We start from the raw sequence: 20,183 nt of genomic DNA, 5'->3' as shown, positions 1-20,183 counted from the left end.
AAAAAGACCTAGCCGGTTTGGCTCAGTGCATTGGCCCGCAAACTGAAGGGTATTAGGTTTGATTCCGGTCAAGGGCATGTGCCTTGGTTGCAAGCTCTATCTTGGCCCTGGTTGGGTCAGGGTGCATGCAGGAGGCAACCAGTCTATGTGTTTCTCTCACATTGATGCTTTTCTGTCTCTCCCACTCCCTTTCATTCTCTCTAAAAAAAAAATCAATGGAAAATAATCTCGGGTGAAGATTAATAACAACAACAAAAATAATAATAAAGCTAATGGAAAGAATAGGTCATATGTCTTAGGCTCTAAGCTTTTGTGCCTGTTTGTGTTTTCTTGGATGAAGCACTTAAAGAAATATCAAATACATTTTCAAATAAATTTTCACAAAACAAATGCTCTGAAATTTGATCAAATGGAAAAAATCGGTGGTAAAAATACTGCATAGCTCCATCTGAATAGGTTTTATTTTTTCCAGAACTAAGGGAGAGTATACACAGATACACATATCTCCCACTTTTAACAGATATTTCATTAAAATACTACACAATTTAAATGCTGATGAGACTTTTTCAAATAGAAAAATTAAAATGATACTGTGTCCTCTTTCATTATAAAACTATTGATTGACTAATAATTTTTGTACTTCTGATTAGAATATAGATTGAAATATGAGTGATTTTCTATGGTGGAATCATGTCTAGTGTAAATGGATTCTACAATAATATTGGGAAATAGAAGATGAAATGTAAAAGGCTGGTGGTAATGGGCCATGTATGACCCATATGGTGATCTGTGTTAATGTTTAAAAAATACTAATACACTAATTAGTGATAAATTACAAATACTAATAAATCTGATGTAAGATGAATTTTAATGTTTGGAATATTGGCCTCTGTAAGCTATATTTCAATACTAGTTGTAATTAAGGGTGGTTGCCCTGAGACCACTGATTGAGATTGTATCCCATTTCTATGTTCTTGGGCACCCTACAAAATCCCTGTGGTCTGTTTTCTCACATAAAAATGAGTGAAACTACTTATAATATTGATATGAGTATTCAAAGAGATCACATACATACCGGGCTTAGTACAGTACAGTACATAGCAAATGGTTAGTTAAATATTAGATATTAGCAATATTTTAACCATAGTTTCATAATTTTCTTTCTAAAAACCAGTAGTCAAAGGATGAGGCTGCATTCCTTTAATTGAAATACCTAATCTCCACTCTGCATATAAATTTGTTAAAGTCAATTAATAAAAAATAAGTATAACCATATTTTTGAACCAGCCCTATAAATAATAAACATGCTTCCAAGTTCTCAACAGAATGATAAAAGCCACCAACAGGCCCTTGCCCTGCTGAGATTCCCTAAGAAGCCAACAGCTTAGCCAGCCTCTCAAAGGCCATGGAAGCTTGAAGATCAGATACTGTATATGTAGGGGTCACCTCCAGATTTAACTCTTACATGCAGGCCACTTAGCTCTGTAGCTGTGCCCATTTCTGTGAGATATGAGATATCTATGTTTGAAACATTGACAATACGAGAAAGGCAGTAATTACATCCAGCAATCATACTCAGATCTGCTGAATTAAAGGCAGAGAGTTACACAAACATAAACTCTTAAAGGAGGATAGAAATTTGACTGTAAGGCCCCAGCCAGGTCCCTTCGTCCACCAGCCTTCAAGCTGAGCTATACTTAAAGTATCTCAAATAGTTAAAATAATAACCATAGTATTAATAATCCCATTTAAAGTTATATTTATTAGTGGTCCTTTATTTATTTAAATCTTTATAGAAGTGGAGCTCTGGAGTGCATTTCTTCCCCTCGTCCCTTGTTTTTACTATTTGAGAAAGGAGCACCCTCAGGGGATTTGACAGATTCACTCATGAAGCTTGCCATGGTTGAGCCTCATGTCAGATAGAAATATATTAAACCACTATGGATTCTCAGACAGATTACATTTATGGTTTTCCTGATGTCTATCGGGCTTATTGCTTTTTCATAAAATAAAAGCAGAAGGTTCTGATAAGGTAGACTTCTCACAGGCTCTACTGGTAATCACTTATTTTTTTCTGGTAGGTGTTTACAAATTGACGATTTGTTACTAGATATTTGTACAGATCAAAGCAACCTGACTGATCTGTTATTACCTAGAATTTACAAAAAAAAAGCTGCATTTGTAGTGATGGTATTTTTCTCTTCATAGTGGAGCATATGTCATAAGCCCTCACCCCTTTGTCACTTTAGAAAAATATCTAACTTTAATTCTAATGGATTTCAGTGTAAAGTAGTTTAAATAATTGCAGCAAAAAAAGAGATATCCATAACTAAATCCACATTAGAAGGAAATTGGTGAGAATGCACAGAGAGATAAAGGATATAGAACTTCATTGGTCATAGAGAGGTGCTCATAAATAGTGAAACTTTATGATTTTTTTTTTCTTCACTTGAAATTTCCATTGCTTTTCTCTCAGAGGTTTTCAAGAGATGCTTCAGAGATTTTTAAACTTTCAATAGTGGTTTAAATACCGGAGGAATAAAACCAAAAACCAACACTGATAATGTAGGAGGAGGAGACAGTGGAAAGGAACGGAGAATAGGAGCAAAAGAAAAAACAAAGTGACTTGACTGGACAAAAAAAAAAAAAAAAAAAAGTACCATCTTCAGATGCTATAGTGGCTGATCCATCTGTAGTCTGAGTTTATAAAATCGTATGTGGAATTGGGAGGAAGCCCCGTACTAACACTTCCCACCCTCACGCCACCTCTAACACTAGTTATAAACTCCTTTGGAAAAGGGCTGTCATGACAAATCCATACTGTTCACCATACTGTTATCTGCAGTTGCTTTCCAAATTCTATTGAATAGATTATTGCTTTGTTAACACTTTTATTCTTGAAATATTTAAGCTCTGCCACATATTACCAATATTTTTAAAATATTTTCTTATTGACTTCAGAGAGGGAGAGGGAGAGAGAGAAAAACATCAATGATGAGAGTGAATCATTGATCAGCTGCCTCTTGCACACCCCCAACTGGAGATCAAACCCACAACCTGGGCATATGCCCTGACCAGGAATAGAACCTGCGATCTTTTGGTTCATAGATCGGTGCTCAACCGCTGAGCCAAACCGGCGAGGCAATATATTCTTATTTTCAAAATTAGGATAATAACAGAACTGACATCAAAGGCTTGCTTTAAGAATTCAAATAATTGACTCAGTTAAAGGACCTTCAACAGAGGCTAGGACTAGGTCATACAAAGTGCTTGATAAATGGCAGTTGAGAGAGCTCTTTCAATAGCATCACTTATTTTTATTTATTTATTTTTATATTTAATATTGATAGTACTACAGATGGCTCCCATTTCCCCCTCCATCCATCCAATCCCTGCCCCACTCCAGGCCTTCCCCACACTGTTGTCTGTGTTTATGGCTATGCATATATGCATATATGTTCTTTGGTTACTCTCTCCCCACCGCTTCACTCCCTCCCCTCTGAGATCTGTTAGTCTGTTCCATGCATCCATGCCTCTGTTTCTGTTTTGTTTGTCAGTTTATTTTGTTCATTAGAGTCCACATATAAGTGAGATCATGTGGTATTTGCCATTCTCTGAATGGCTTATTTCACTTAGCATAATAATCTCCAAGCCCATCCATGCTGTCAAAAAGGGTAAGAGATTCTTCAATTTTACAACTGCATAGTATTCCATTGTGTAATTGTACCACAGCTTTTTTTTATCATTTGCTGATGGGCACTTGGGCTGTTTCCAGATCTTAACTATTTTAATAATTCTGCTATGAACATAGGGGTGCATATCTATCTGATGATTAGTGACTTGGAGTATTTTTTCCATATGTCTCTTGGCCATTTGTATGTCTTCTTTGGAGAAGTGTCTATTCAGGTTTTGCACATTTTTAAATTGGATTCTTTATATTTCTGGTGTTGAGTTGTATGAGTTCTTTATGTATTTTGGAAATTAACCCCTTATCAGATTTAACACTGGTGAATATGTTCTCCCATAGTATGCATTCCCTTTTCATTTTCTTAATGGTTTCTCTGGCTCGGCAGAAGCTTTTTAGTTTGATGTAGTTCCATTTGTTCATTTTTTTTCCGTTATTTCCCTTGTGCTAGCAAAAATATTGCTACAAAAATGTCTGATATTTTACTGCCTATTTTCTTATATCATTTTTTATGGTTTTGTGACTTACATTTAAGTCTTTTATCCATTTTGAGTTTATTCTTGTCTATGGTATAGGTTGATGGTCTGATTTCATTTGGTTTTTTGTTTTGTTTTGTTTACGTTTTTTGCACATATCTGTCTGATTTTCCCAACACCATTTATTGAAGAGACTATCTTTACTCCATTGTATGATCTTGCCTCCTTTGTCAAATATTAATTGATCATAATGGTGTGGGTCAATTTCTAGTGTCTTTTCTGTTTCATTGGTCTATATGCCTGTTTTTGTACTAGGTTGTTTTGATTACAATGGCTTTGTAGTATAGTTTGATATTCAGCATTGTGATCCATTCAACTTTGTTCTTCTTTCTCAAGATTGCTGAGGCTATTTGGGGTCTTTTGTTGTTCCATATAAATTTGTGGAATATTTGTTCTAGATCTGTGAAATATGCAGATGTTATTTTAATAAGGATTGCATTGAATCTGTAGATTGCTTTAGATAGTGTGGACATTTGAATACTGCTAATTCTTCCAATCCATGAACACAGTATATGCTTTCAATTGTTTGTATCTCCCTCTATTTCTTTGTTCAGTGTCCTATAGTTTTCTGAGTACAGGTATTTTACCTCCTTCGTTATGTTTATTCCTAGGTATCTCATTTTGTTGCAATGAGAAATGGAATTATTTTTTCTTTTTAGTTTCTCTTTCTGCGAGTTCACTATTGTATGAAAATGCCATTGATTCTGGATGTTAATTTTGTATCCTGCTACACTGTCAAATTCATTTATTAAATCTAGTAGTTTTTGGTAGAGTCCTTAGTATTTTCTATGTACAATATCATGTCATCTGCACATAATGATGATTTTACTTTCTCCTTTCCAATTTGAATGCCTTTTATGTTTTCTTCTTGTCTGATTGCTGTGAGGACTTCCAGTACTATGTTGAATAATAGTGATGAAAGCAGACATCCCTGTCTTGTTCCTGATCTTAAGGGAAATGATTTTAGTTTTTGCCCATTGAGGATGATGTTGGCTGTAGGTTTGTCATATATGGCCTTTATCATGTTAAAGTATGATCTCTCTATTCCCACACTGCTGAGAGTTTTTATCAGAAATGGGTGGTGGATTTTGTCAAATGCTTTTTCTGCAACTTTTTATATGATCATGTGATCATGTGACTTTTATCCTTCATTTTGTTTATGTGATTTATCACATTTATTGATCTGTGAATAGTGTACCAGCCTTGCATCCCCAGAATAAATCCCAGTTGGTCATGGCATATTATCTTTTTAATGTATTGCTAGATCGCTTTGCTAATATTTTGTTGAGGATTTTAGCATCTATGTTTTTAAACTGTTGGTTAATTAGATATGGGCTCTTACTATCCAATTGGAATGAGGAAATATAAGTGACACTATAGGCTAGGCCTTTCCTCAGCTTTGTCTAGAACAGTTATAGAAATTAACTAATTGTTTTAAATTTCATATGTTAATAGATTCAAGTAATTTGCTTGGGAAGGAGGCAGTAGGTAAATTATCTTTCTGTTCTATTCCTGAAATTTTACATAGAATTTCAACAGTGTTTTCAAAATGATGAAGCAGGTTCTCCTCATGTTTATCAATTGTCTATACACTTCTCTGTATCACTACCATTTTTCATCCCATTCAACCATCTAGTACACTTGGGAGGCTATTCAAAAAATGTTAGATTAAAAAGTTGTTTATGTCTCCCATGTCTTTCATATCTCCATTTTTCTGGAACCTTCAGGGATAGCTGAGCACTCCATACCAATTCTCCAAGAATAGATACTTTTTCCCACACCTGTGTACTCTAGTGCATGAGTCTACTTTCTCTTTGGGACATTTCAGTGGTATAGTTTCTGTAAATATAATTTTATCAGGTCTTTACTATATGTCTTAGCCTTGAAAGGGAATTTCTTTGGGAATAGTTACATCTTACTTTTCCAAGGTGTGAAACATATAACTGATTTTTTCCATACTACATTGATACACAATGATGCTGAACTGAAGTAATACAGTACACTTGCTTCCAACTTTTATCTTGAATAGTGAAAGAATAAAGATTGAATATTTGGGGTCAGTTAATATACACAATACATGGATTACTAAAGTTATATTTTTAATGTATCATAATGCTATTATATATTTTAGCAAAAAAGTTCTTAGGAGACACAGTGTAGGGAAATTATCTTTAAAACAGTGACCATTATGCAGTACTCCAACATGACTTTGGTGTAGCTATACTTTCCGGTGATCTGGGTAACAAAATTTATTCTGGATTGGACCAAATGAATATTTGATCAAAAGCAAATTTCATTTTCTGCAACATTACCAGGGAAATTAATTATACAAATATATTTATAAACTATTTCATATTCTGAGATTGTAAAGTTAACTTTTCAATTTCTTATTAGCAGACTATGGAAGCCAGATTCCACATTAAGCCACTGAAATTCTCTGTGGGTAGACTATGACATGGGCAGGAGAATCCCATATTTCTGAAGAAAGATTGAAATTATATGGTGGCTGGTGAAGGGGAGGGTGCTTACAGTGTGTGGAGGCAGGACTCCAGCTTCTGGCTGCACCTTCCCTTACCCGCAGAGAATCCCAGCAAAGCAAGAAGGGGTGAAGAGGCTGAGAAAGGCCAATGCCAGTGGCATGTGACTCCAGGATCTACTCACAGAAGTTTGCAGGTCCAGCTGTAGATCTTGATCTGCACATCAGAGACAACAGTTCATTTTACTCACTAATATAAAGATTTTTATTTATCCGATTTTAGCAGTTGCAAGAAAAGTTATTTAAATTAATCTTTACCATATGGCTCTCTTATCCTTTATATTATTTCATACATTTAAAAATCTATAAAAATGGTGGTGGCAGATAGAGAACATGATGTAAAATGTCAACTCTCATTTCTTTTAGAGAGGTCAGAGTAGAACATGGTTTTGTTTAATGAGCTGTACCACATAAATACCAATAGCTGAATGTGGCATATAATATTTATATAATAATTCTGATTATATAATCTTGCTTTTTTCCCACATGATTTATGGATAATTTACAATAAGAGTTATCATATTGACCTAAACAAGGTTTAACATTCTTGAAATATTCTTATGCAGTGGTTATTCAATGCTACAAATTTACTTATACTGTATTTATTGTCTCTATTGTCCATGTCTTTTCACATTTTAGTTGATGATACAATATAGTTCTGCACTTACATACCAATGCATTTTTCTTAAAAGATTAGTTCCATGAAATATTCTGAGGGAAAAAAGTAAACAGTTCTTTGGCCAATCAATTTTGGAAAATGCTGAATTCTCTTCCTCCTACGTGGATAGTCATAATGGACATAAGCATAACTAAAGGCTCTGAGAAGTCCTGCGGTTAAACAAGCACAAACGAGTTTTCAATCCAGTGTTTCCTGGGTATATTTGACCTAGAGATACTCTTTTTTCCATAATACCTTATTACATCCTACTAACTTTTGTGATATGCCAATGTAGACATCCAACACGATCATATAAACTTGAATTTGCCTTTATTTTTTTACTGAAATGAATCTAAGTGCATAAAATAAGATTTGCAAGAAATATATTGCATTTCTACATTTTCTTACAGTTCATTCCATCTTATCATGTCACTTGGGATTCTCTCTCTCTCTCTCTCATTAACCCTCGCCTGAGGGTATTTTTCCATTAATTTTTAGAGACAGCAGAAGGGAAAGGGAGAGACACACAGAGAAAAACATTGATGTAAGAGAGACACATTAATTGGTTGCCTCCTGCACATGCCCTGACCAGGGCTGGGGATGGAGCCTGCAACCGAGGTATATGCCCTTGACCAGAATCGAACCCCGGACCCTCTAGTACACAGGCCATGCTCTATCCACTGAGCCAAACCAGCCAGGGCTCACTTGGGATAATCTCTTGTCCCCTCATTAGAGTCACCTGACAGCTTTCCACTCTGAAGTCCTTGCTTCTTTCCAAGGAACAGGCCAACATCTCTGGTTTTCTACACTTTGTGCCTCACCTCAAGTCCATCACCTCAAATTCAATCTCATTCTCCTAAGGGGGTGGTGAGTAGTCTGGACATGAAGAGCACTGTGGGTCTCAAGACTATTGGAATTCTTGCTTTCTAAGCTACTCTGCCTCTTACCTCAAACCTTCTATTTATTTTATCATCAACATTGATGGCTCATTTAACCCAAAGCTTAATTCATTCTCCTTTTTGTGTGTTCATAGAGGGCTTAATCCACCAAAGCTCCAAGTAGGTAAGAGGACAGATTTCCAGTCCCTCTTTTCAATTAAGTACAGAGAAAAATAAAACTAAAAATTTAATTTCATCAAAAGAGTCTAAAATATTTATACCATTTGATAATTGAAAAGACATCACTTTTATTATTTTTACATGATTTTATCCTAGGCCCTGACTATGTTTCTCATGTCATATCGCTTTCCCCCTTGCTTACTAAGCTCAAACCTGACAGACTTTCAATTCACTTTCTGCTTTTGCTCCTTTGCCTTAGTGGTCCCCTTGTTTGGCATTTTTCCTGCTCTTCATATTCACTGTTTCTTGAAATACAAGGTCTCAGATTAAATTTAACATCCTTGGAGGAGACCAAAGTATCTACCTAGTCCCTCTTAAATGTTTGTATAGCACCTGTTACCTGATAATGTTTGTTTATTTACCTTTGTGTCCCAACAAAGATCCAGGAGAGGTGGGACATTACCTATCTTGTTTTCCATTCCTTCCTCAGTACCTAATACAGTGTAAGTAAAATAATACAGACTCCATAGATACTTGCTGAATGAATGAATATTTGCTTTTTCAAGTCTATTATTTTTTTGGTTGTTTCTTGGTCTTTTTTACTGGGAACTTCAGCCACCCTTTGCATTGTTTCAATTTCCTCCTCTCCACTCTGACCACTTTCATGCCATTCGGCATAACAGTCCACCTTCCTTTCTTATCTCTAATTCTGTAGTTGCTCTGAAGGTCTGAGTTAATCTTTTATGTCTCTTCATATTATACTATCTCAAAGACTGCATTCTTACCTAGACTTAAAATATTTTCTATGGAAAAACCCTTCTACGTTGTTTTCTTGGACACATAATTTAATCCTATAGCTCACTTCTCTGCTTTGCTGTTGTAGTGCTAGCAAAAAGTGCTAGCAAAATCCTTATTTCTTATTGTTCAATATTTATTAATATTATGTCATTAAGTAGACTAGGAATATTTTGAGGACAGGAGCCATGCCATATCTTTTTTGTTTGTTTGTTAATTCTCACCCTAGGATATTTTCCCATTGATTCTTAGAGAGAGTGGGAGGAAGGGGGAGAGACAGAGAGTGAGAAACATCGATATGAGAGAGACATCAATTGATTGCTTTCTGCACACACCCCGACCAGGGACTGGGCTGGGGATCAAGCCTGAAACTGAGGTACATGCCTTTGACTGGAATCAAACCTGAGACCCTTCCGTCTGAGGGCCAACACACTATCCACTGAGCCAAACCAGCCAGGACCCTTCTTTTGTAATTTTATTTTTAAACTAGGGGCCCAGTGCACGAATTCATGCACCTTGAAAGAACTGTGAGCTGCGAGGCTGCAGTGGGCACGGGGGGGGGGGGTCTCGGCCTATCCTCTGCGCCCCCGTCAGGCCCCTCCTACTGTGGACCCAGCCACCTGTCTGCTGGCAGCCCCGCTCCTGCTGCCGCCACTCCCATGTGTTGACAGCGCTGGCCCTGCGCGTACCCACGCCAGCAGCAGGTGTGAGCAGGGCTGGCGCTTTAGTGGGTGCGAGTGGTGGCTGCTGCCCAATCGCCCCTCAGGAGCAGGGGGCGGTGGAGAAGCCCAGAAGGGTGATTGGGGCCAGCAGCCGCCTCCCGCAACCCCTAACTGCACCGAGTGATTGGGGCTGACAGTGGGTATGAGCGGCCAGGAGCACCCGGCGGGACCACGGTGCATGGGAGCAAAGAATTTTCAGTAACCACCAGAGGCTCGCCCTGATGACAGCGACCAGTGCCCTGCCTTGGTCTGGCGCCCCTGCTCACCTGCTCCACCATCTTTCTGAGGCTGCCAACTCCCACCATGTTCTGCGTGCGCCCCCTGGTGGTCAGCACACATCATAGTGACCGTTTGGTTGTTCCGCCATTCAGTCTATTTGTGTATTAAGGTTTTATATATATACTAGAGGCCCGGTGCACAAACATTTGTGCACTCGGGGTGTCCCTCAGCCCAGCCTGTGCCCTCCTGTAGTCTGGGACCCCTCGGGGGATAACCACCTGCTGGCTTATCCACTGGAGGCCCCGATGGTGGCGGGGTGGGTGGCGGCTCGCACTGTCCCGCCCCACCACCCCGGGTCACACAAGGAAGGCCTGGATGGCGGCTCGCGCTGTCCCACCCTGCCTGCAGTATGCAAATTTAATGGCCATCTTTGTTGGGTTAATTTGCATGCTCTTCTGATTGGCTGATGGGTCATAGTGAAGATATGGTCAATTAGCATATTTTTCTTTTATTAGTATAGATATAGATAGCACTTAAGATATTTCTTGAATTTATCATATTTCAACTGTCCAATAAATACATGCATGCTCATAGATAGATGGTGTATACTGAAAAACACAGAATCAGCATTAATAATCTTAAATGAGCCACTTATATTATTTACTAATATTAATAAAACTGAGAAGACAGAGATAGGTGGCAAATTTCTATATAATACCCCTTTCTTATCTTATTGTCCTTTCTTTGACAGGGCTGCTTCCTATTATAATTTTTCCAACAATTAAGACATTTAAATACATATATCTTTAAATTGGAAAAGTTATATAAGAATACTGAACTAAGTTGAGACAATTAAGAAATAAAATATAATCCATAGGTAAATTATTAATTTTTTTTCTATATTTAGTGTTCTGAAATTAAGATGTATTCCTTTGATGATCTAGGAAAAAACAATTTTCCTAACTTTTTACATATAGTATTCTGTTCTGGCCTTTCTTCAAATACAAAAATCATTTAAAATTATTACTGTTACCTAAGAACTTCATGTCTGTGGTCATAAATTAAAACAATAACAAACTGCACCAAATAAAAAATGAAATGATGCTATTTCATGTTATTAAATATATAACACACGTTTCTTCTAAACTAAAGTTTTATTCATGGGTTGTTTAAAAATAAAAAGACAAATGGAATCCAACAGCAGCAATATATTTTTCTCACTAAAATTTTATCTGTGATAAAATTCACTTATGCTTTTTATTAAGTCAGAAAAGTAATCCTGTCAGCAAAAGTGGATTATAGCTTTATCACAAAGTTTATAAAAGAAGCTAAAGAACCTATAAAATTTTTGTGTGTTTTTGTGAACATTACTGGGTGTGGGGTGGGGAGTAAAATGCTATTGTGTAGTCAAGTGAATTGGTTCTAATCACAGTTATTTCCTGTGAACTGAATCACCAACAAACCTCAATCATTGTGCAAAGACTTTTAAAGGATAAAATTCCATTTGTGGCAGAAGAACAAATTTGAATACTATTGGATATTAATTTATCTTTTCACATTTAATTTTCAACTCTCTCAGTTTCTTCAAGAATCATTAAGTCATATTTTGAAAAGCATATTACTTTAATATACAAAGATTTACTATCTCTCAAGCCAATATCTGGTGTGTAAGGGCTTATGACTTAGCATTGAGTTAAATATGGAAAAAAATTGGGGATATAAAATACATTTTTTCACTCCATAAAAAATAGGCAAACTAGGCAAATGATGAGCTTTCATTCATTTTCCATTTCAGAAACAAATACATCCCTAGCTTCATTAGTTACCTTGGGAGATATATCTATCTATCTATCTATCTATCTATCTATCTATCTATCTATCATCTATCTATCTATCTATCTATCTATCTATCTATCTATCTATCTATCTATCTTTCTTTCTTTTTGGATTGTTGTCCCTTATGCTAAACTTATCCCCTGGGTTTTCTTATATGGGTCATGCCATAAATATAACCATTTCAGAGTTAGGTCAGAATCTCTGAGAAAGTCATTATACTGTCTGTGTATCCTTCGTCCTTGTCAAATTGTGTTTTCATTCATTCTCCTTGTATAGATCAAGGAGAGAACTGCTAAGTATGGATAAAGTTACAGACTCTTTTGAACCAGCTAGTAGACTTGAGGAATTTATTGCAAGAGTATTCCATAATGGCCTGGCACTAGGTTGGAAGCCATTTTCAATAAATTGATTGATGTTACTCATTGTGTCTTCTGGAGAAAGACAAAGGGTATCAGGCCAGAGACTTTGAGAAGTCTAAAACCTTCTCCAATAGTAATGAAATTTAAAGTGCAGCTTTAGCCCAGCTGGTGTGGCTCACAGGTTGAGCATCAAACTATGAACCAGGAGGTCATGGTTCAATTCCTAGTCAGGGGACAAGCCTGTGTTGCAGGCTTGGTCCTCAGAGCAGGAGGCAGCCAGTCAATGATTCTCTCTCATCACTGATGTTTCAATCTCTCTCTCCCTCTTCTTCTCTGAAATCAATAAAAGTATTTTAAAAAATTAAAATAAAGTGTGGCTTTATCCCCTGCATACATTGCACCATGCTAGAAGAAATGAGAATGGAAGAAAAAGAGAAGACTGGGTTATTGGTTAAGGAATAGCTTTTTACTCTTGACTTCATACCTTTTATCTCAAACTTGAAAAGTCTGGCACTGGGATGGACTGTGTCCTTGTGTCTAAATGACACAGCAGAACAGCAATTTCAAAGTCCTGTGTTCAAACAAGTCCTGAATATATATCTTTTTCTTTGTCATGGGCCATTTACCAGTTGCTGGAATGATTTTACATATCCTTTAAGTTAACAAGCAGTACAAAAAAACAAACAAAAAAAAAACCAAAAAAAAAAAAAACCCAAAAAACGCCTTTGAGGCTGCATTTAGAAATTCTTTAGTGTCAACTAGCACTGGGGACATTTGGCACTTCTTTGATTTCTTGCTGTGATGGCCTGTCACCACAAAGACACAGGCTTAAGCGGTTTCCCTTCAACTATGTAACGGGAAAAATCATTTGAACACTTTGTATATTTTAGGACAAGTTTAGATAATAGGGTCGAATTTTTACATTTTTTACATGTCACTTGCTCCTCATCCCTTCCCCTAGCCTCAATTTTGTTCACCTTTCATACTTTTCAGTTATTTGTGAATATTTACAATAGAATTAGAGATAAAATGGTTCTTACTTTTGCCTTCCATTACTACACCTGAGACAAATGGGGAAAATCACACTTTAAACCACACATTTAATTTCTGCTCTTTTTAACTATCCATTTTATTTATCAAAAGGTGAAGCTATTCCCAAAATGTACATCTCCTATTTATGACAGCATACTTTTAAAATATATATATATATATATATATATATATATATATATATATATATATATAATTGATTTTTTACAGAGAGGAAGGGAGAGGGATAGGAAAGTAGAAACATCGATGAGAGAGAAACATTGATCAGCTGCCTCCTGCTCACTTTCCACTGGATGTGCTGGCAACCGAGGTACATGCCCTTGACTAGAATCGAACCTGGGACCCTTGAGTCCGCAAGCTGACACTCTATCCACTGAGCCAAACCGGTTAGGGCATATGACAGGTTGTTAAAACCCCATTGTATGTTTAGCCAAAACTTCTTTAGACAACTATGACTGAGTCATGCTGACCCTCAGACATCAATCCTCACTTCTCCCTTTTTCACTACCCACAACTACCCAACATAGTACCTCACCCCACAAACCAAGCTCATTTCATCTTTGGTCCTGCCTGGTTATGGCCTTTTCTTTCTACAGCCAATTTTCTTCCCACCATAAGACTTATTCCCATCTTACTGAACCCTTTCCTGGTACTCACATCAAACCTCAAATCCTTTGTCATAGACTCCATGAAGATTTTGTCTGTTTGCTCCTCAGTAATCTCTCCCTTATCTGAACTTTGAATTTATAATCCATAACATAGCCGAGTCCTAAACTACATACTTGTTTTATTATTTGTTTAGCTATTTTGAATATGTTGATTTTGCCCTAATTCCTTACATTTCTTTTCCAGTTCCCAATGACTCTAAACCAACCATTTGTATTTAGTTTTAAAATACTAATAGTATGTGAAAATCGATTCTTGCATACTGTCTAACCTTTCTTTAGAATAATTATGTCACTATGAATGAAGTAATATTCCTCTTGCTGGCTGTGGAGCCTTGCATATTACTTTACTTGGAACATAAATAAATGCCCCCATATAGGATGGGATCTCTGGGAAGTCCTACTTACAGGTGAGCAAGAAGCAGAATGTCTAGGGTAACTTATTACTTGGATATCTCTGAGGATATTAATGATGAAAAGGAGTGGCCAGAGGAAAGACTTTTCCCTTCTCAATTGCAGCACTGTAACTAAGTGACTTCTGGTATATCAAATAGACTATTTTGGGGATTCCTGCTCACCCATCTCCTCTGTGTTTTCAGAGCTGCTGTAGAGCTGTTAGAACACTGAACTGATGCTTTTGACTTGCCAAACAGTGGGAGCTTTCTATTTAAATAGCTGTCCCTTAGAAGAGCTATATTAGGGAGCTCAAAGGAAAGGATTTAAGGGCCCACACAGAGTAGAGAAGCAGCAGATCAGCCACCTACTGGGCCCTTGTTCCTTCAAATGCTTCTAACTACATATTTGTAAGGCAGAAGGCCTCTTGGCTCAGGGAACTGTATGCTCCTCACCTGCCCTTTTGTGTTTAGCAAACACATGGGAAGGGCAGCTCTTCCTGGCTTTCAAAGTTGTCTCTCATTGCTCTAGGTAAGCAATACCACATAGCCACGTGGGCAGAGATCCAGGTGGAGTACTGGCACGTAGAGTATATGATCATAGGAAGAGTTCCTTTAGGGCAGGGAAAACCTTGGGGTCATGTTCCAAGTGATAAATATGTAAAATGTTGGTAGAACAAGAAACCAAAGGAAGTAATAAAAATATCTGCTTTTCATCAAGCATCTACATAGATGCTTTCTTATACTTTTATTTAGAGGATTCATTCAAATTCCAGGTAGTCATAGTAATAAGTTTATTATTTTGATAATCAAGGGTATCAGGTAGAGCAAGTGGGATTATTTCTCAAGCTCTTGAGCACATAAGAACTTTGTTATTCCTAGAGAGTGGTTTTTGCCCAACATTTCTGTTATAATTTTTGTTGTTGTTGTTGTTCTTGTGCCCGTATCATGGGAAACAGACCTGTACTAAAGAAGATGGAGGCTATATGAGTTAGAGTTAGGAGACTTGCTATGCTACCAGATAAAGGTCTTTTTCTAAATCTCATTGAAACTCGACATTCAGAAGTAGGCCAGAAAATAGGCCTAGCTATCTACACAGATACCTTCTTGTATTCTTTTTTAAAAATATATATTTTAATGATTTTTTACAGAGGGGAAAGGAGAGGGATAGAGAGTTAGAAACATCGACGAGAGAGAAACATCGATCAGCTGCCTCCTGCACACCCCCTACTGGGGATGTGCCTGCAACCAAGGTACATGCCCTTGACCAGAATTGAACCTGGGACCCTTGAGTCGGCAGGCCGATGCTCTATTCACTGAGCCAAACCAGTTAGGGCACCTTTTTGTATTCTTGTTAAACATTTCCTAGGAGGCAGCTAGTTCTGTTGTGGCCTGACATAGATTCTTCCACTTCATTTTCTTTTTTATTATATGTACACTATTATGAACTATTTTAAACATAATGATAGAAACATAAAAAAATCTTAACACCCAGATTTATCAGATGTTATATGTTGTCAAATCTTTTCTATCTTTCTTTTTAATGAATTTTAAAGCTACAGCTAGAGCCTCTTTCCAGCCTCTCTCTTTGTTTCTTATGTACTTATTGAAAAATCAGACAGAGGCTGAAAAACCAGGACTACAGGCTTTATTAGAGGAGAAGGACCTGCCAGCCTCTCTCGCAAGGGGAGGACGGCAGCACGTGCAGGGGTGAGCACGCCTTTTGAGGGGTGGAATGGGAAGGGGTGGGGGCTTAGTGTACTCGGCGTACACTGATTGGTGGCTTACTGTATGGCCCATATAGGACCAAGGGCTAGGGTATTTGGCAGGTGTGGATTGGTGGTCCAATGTATAGTCCATATAAGGTACATGGTTAGTCACTCAGGTATTTCCGGGCTGCAGGTTACGTCATACTCTGCCCACAAGTTGGGGGAAGGGAGGACCTATCGCTTATTACAGACAGGGTTTATAATTCTTTCAGAAGTGAATTTATTCCTTAACTCCAGAACCATCTCCCGACTTTCTTAGGTAGTCTGTAAAGGGGTAGCTCAGAACAGTACTATTGTAATGGGTATCAAGACTTAACTGCTCTCCTTATCTGGTGTCACTGGTGTACAAATACTTTCCCCTTGGGATACCTGCTGCTGTCTATTTATAATAGAGATCTTTTTTTTATTATCTTTGTTGTTGAAAGCATTACAGATGTTCCCTTTTTTTTACTCATTGATCCCCTCCTCGCTAAGCAAAATAAGCCAATCAGAGAAAGACAACTATCACATGATCTCACTTATATGTGGAATCTAGTAAACACAATAAACTGACAAACGAACTAGATCCTGTGACATGGAAGCATGCAACAGGCTGAGGAATCTCAGAGGGAAGTAGGGGAGGGGGATAGGCAGGAGGCAGGAAGAGATTAACCGAGGCTACAGATCTTTAGCTCTTTAGCATACCACTCTAATGTTTTGAGGAGCCATTTATGTACCCCCGGAAACCATAACATAACTGTTATTCAGATCTTAGCCTTTTGTTCCCAGATACCCTGATTAGTAATGATAATTCATTTTGCACTATACCTTTTTTTTTAAAGCACCTGGCCATTAATATCTCAATTGACTTTTCTCTTTTGTTGGCTTATGGGTTTATAGAATAAATTAATAAAATGAAGTCAGGTAGATTCATCACAGGCTTAAGATCACACTTTAGATTATCCCTATTTTGTAATGGATGCTATACTCTCACCTGCCCTGGGATTCATCTTAGCTTTGTGTCTTCCAAAATCTAAATACAGAACATATGTGAAGAAGTTGGTGGCTATGTGGTTTGGGTATTGAATTGTTCCCATATCAAAAGATTTATGAACTGTGCATTTTAAACAGTTCTCAGTTCATGACTCTCTTTAACGGAATTGAAAAAAGCCAGTAGAAAGGGTGAGGCAAATGTTAAAGAAAATGGCCTTGACTGTTCAATCTAGTGTTAAAGATTAAAAAAATGTAACTCAGGTAGGTTGAAGAGTTATAATCTTAACAGTTGAAAACCTCAATTTTAAAGGACAGAATGGACGGGTAGCAAGTAAATACAAGATGGCAAATTTACCTACATCTCTTCCTTTGCTGCTTGCTAATGCAGCTCTTCTGAGCAACAGCAATTTAAATAAAAAGCTCTCACTGCTCAGGAAGCAAAAACATGAAGACACTGCTTCAACAGCTTTACAGAATCTGTCATTTCATCCTAAATACAGTACTAAGAAGTGAGCAGTAATCTCTGGGGTGAGAGCAGGGCCTACAGTCAACACCTATGCTCAGTGTGCTTTTTACACTTTCAGTTTCCATTTTTCTGAATCGATATTTACCAGGTGACAATCACAATTTCAGTGGTTTCTGTTTTCTGTCAATCTTCCTGTTGCTGGTACTTCAGATTTTCAACCCTTTTCCTGCCTGTAATAATTTTTATGCTAACTCTTTTTCAAATGAATGCCACATCAATTGTACTGTGCCTAATTCCTGGGATCAGTTGCACGTGGGAAAACTGGGATTTCTGATTGAATTTTGGCATTAAAAAAACCCTCCAGCACTCCCCTTGCACTGCTGGATTGCATTATTTTCTTTGTTGCTTATTTTATTTTATTTATTTTCCCAGCACCATTTATTCCCACCCCCACCCCTGCAATCACCTGTCCATGAGTTTTCTTTTTTTCTTTTGTGCTCAATCCCTCTACCACTCCCCTAACACCCCCTCACCAGAGCCATCTGCCTGCTCTCTATCTATGAGTCTGTCCCTATTTTGCTTGTTATGATGTTTCAGACAGTTGTCATTTATAGGTTACCACTGCTGTGTAACAAACCACCTCAAAATGTAGTGGATAAAAACAATAAGCTCACTAGTTGGGTGGTTCTGGTTTGGGCTAGGTTAAACAGATCTTTCTGGGGCTTGACCATCTGTCTGTGGTCAGTTACAGGATAGTTGGGGGCTGGCTGATCTGGTTTATCACCCACATGTCTGTCTGGGAGTTGGCTGGCAGTCGGCTGGATCACGTGTCTCTCATAATCCATCACGCTAGCCTGGGTTTGTTTTCCTGATGATCATAATGTTCAGAGAAAGAATAGAAGTGAGAATGCAAGGTCTCTTGAGTCCTAGGCTCAGAGCTGGCAGATTGTGACTTAGGCTGCAATCTACTGGCCAAAATAAGTTGCAAGGCCAGTCCAGATTCAAGGGGAGTGGAAATCGACTCTGTCTCTTTTAGTGAGAGAAACTGCAAAATCATATTGTAAAGAGTACAGAGACAGAAAAGGATGAGAAATTATGGTCTTTTTAGCTTCTTGGTAGCTGTCTCAAGTAATTTTCTTTCTGGGAACAGCTGTTTTGATATACAGGGAATATTAATCCATTATACTTATACTTATGAAGAAAATTGCACCACAGAAAGGATTATTTAGGCATTACAGTTATTTACGAGAATAAGAAACACTGACCCCTTAAGCCAGTGGTTCTCAACCTTGGCTGCACATTAGAATCACCTGGGAATCTTCTTAAAATCCTGATTTCTGGGCCTCATCCTCTGGCAATTCTGTTTCTTTGTTACTAATGTTGTGGCCCCACCCCATAACAAAGAAACAGAATTTCCGGAGGATGAGGCCCAGAAATCAGGATTTTAAAAAGATTCCCAGGTGATTCTAATGTGCAGCCAAGGTTGAGAACCACTGGCTTAAGTGGATGAGCACTTTAAGTACTTAAGTGATGCATTTTTACTCTTGCAAGATTCAACTGTAGTATTGTTTTAATCAGATTAAAGCAATTCCAAGTCAGATGCATGAAGATCTACACAAAATGTGATGCATCTGCTTATTCAGCATCACATGTGGATAAAATAAATACCTTAATATGGGATACAGATCATACACAGCATTCTGAATCCATAGCTATGCAAACAGATCTCTCTGATGTTTTATTTTTTACAAACTTGAATTAAATTGACCTATAGCCTTGTATTAGCTGCTCTAAAAACACCCCTTTAACCTTTAATCTTTCCTTTTCATTTCTATTTTCTAACTCATTAAAGATTTTTGGAGGTCATTGCTAACCATTTCTATTTCTGATGCCATTTCCTCATAGAAAGAAGAACATCAAAATAGATGCGGATATTAAAGAATACTCATTCTCATTTTGCAAAGTCAAAATGCTTTACATGAGATTAATAAATAGCAAGCACATTATATTTGAGATATTGCCAACAAGACACAATTGTTTCATAACACAAATTTAGTGAGCATATACCATAAGTACATGGTTTATTATACCCTGCACAGTACATTGAATAGGAGAGTAGTGGATTTAATACTGTGGATAAGGGAAATGTATGTAAAGAAGATGTGTCTTTTTTTTTTTTTTTTTTTTTTTTTTTTTTTTTTTTTTTTTTTTACTTTGCTTTAGTGGATTGAAGGGATCTTAGGAATTTCCTAGTCTAGTCCTGCCTGAAATCTCCAGTGATGAGAAACTCACTATTCCTAAAGAAGCCAAAACCATTACTAAATGGCTTACTGAGTCATCCTGACTGGAGGTGTCTGAGCAAAAGCTGATTGACTGACTGACTATGGGCGATCTTACTGTGTGCCACAATTCTTATCTTCATAAAAATATGCTATGTTAAAGATACGTTACATGTCAATAATCAC

The sequence above is a fragment of the Myotis myotis genome, unplaced genomic scaffold (genome assembly GCF_014108235.1).
Source record: "Myotis myotis isolate mMyoMyo1 unplaced genomic scaffold, mMyoMyo1.p scaffold_m19_p_4, whole genome shotgun sequence".
NCBI classification, from domain to species: Eukaryota; Metazoa; Chordata; class Mammalia; order Chiroptera; family Vespertilionidae; genus Myotis; species Myotis myotis.
Note: the sequence above shows the minus strand (reverse complement) of the source record.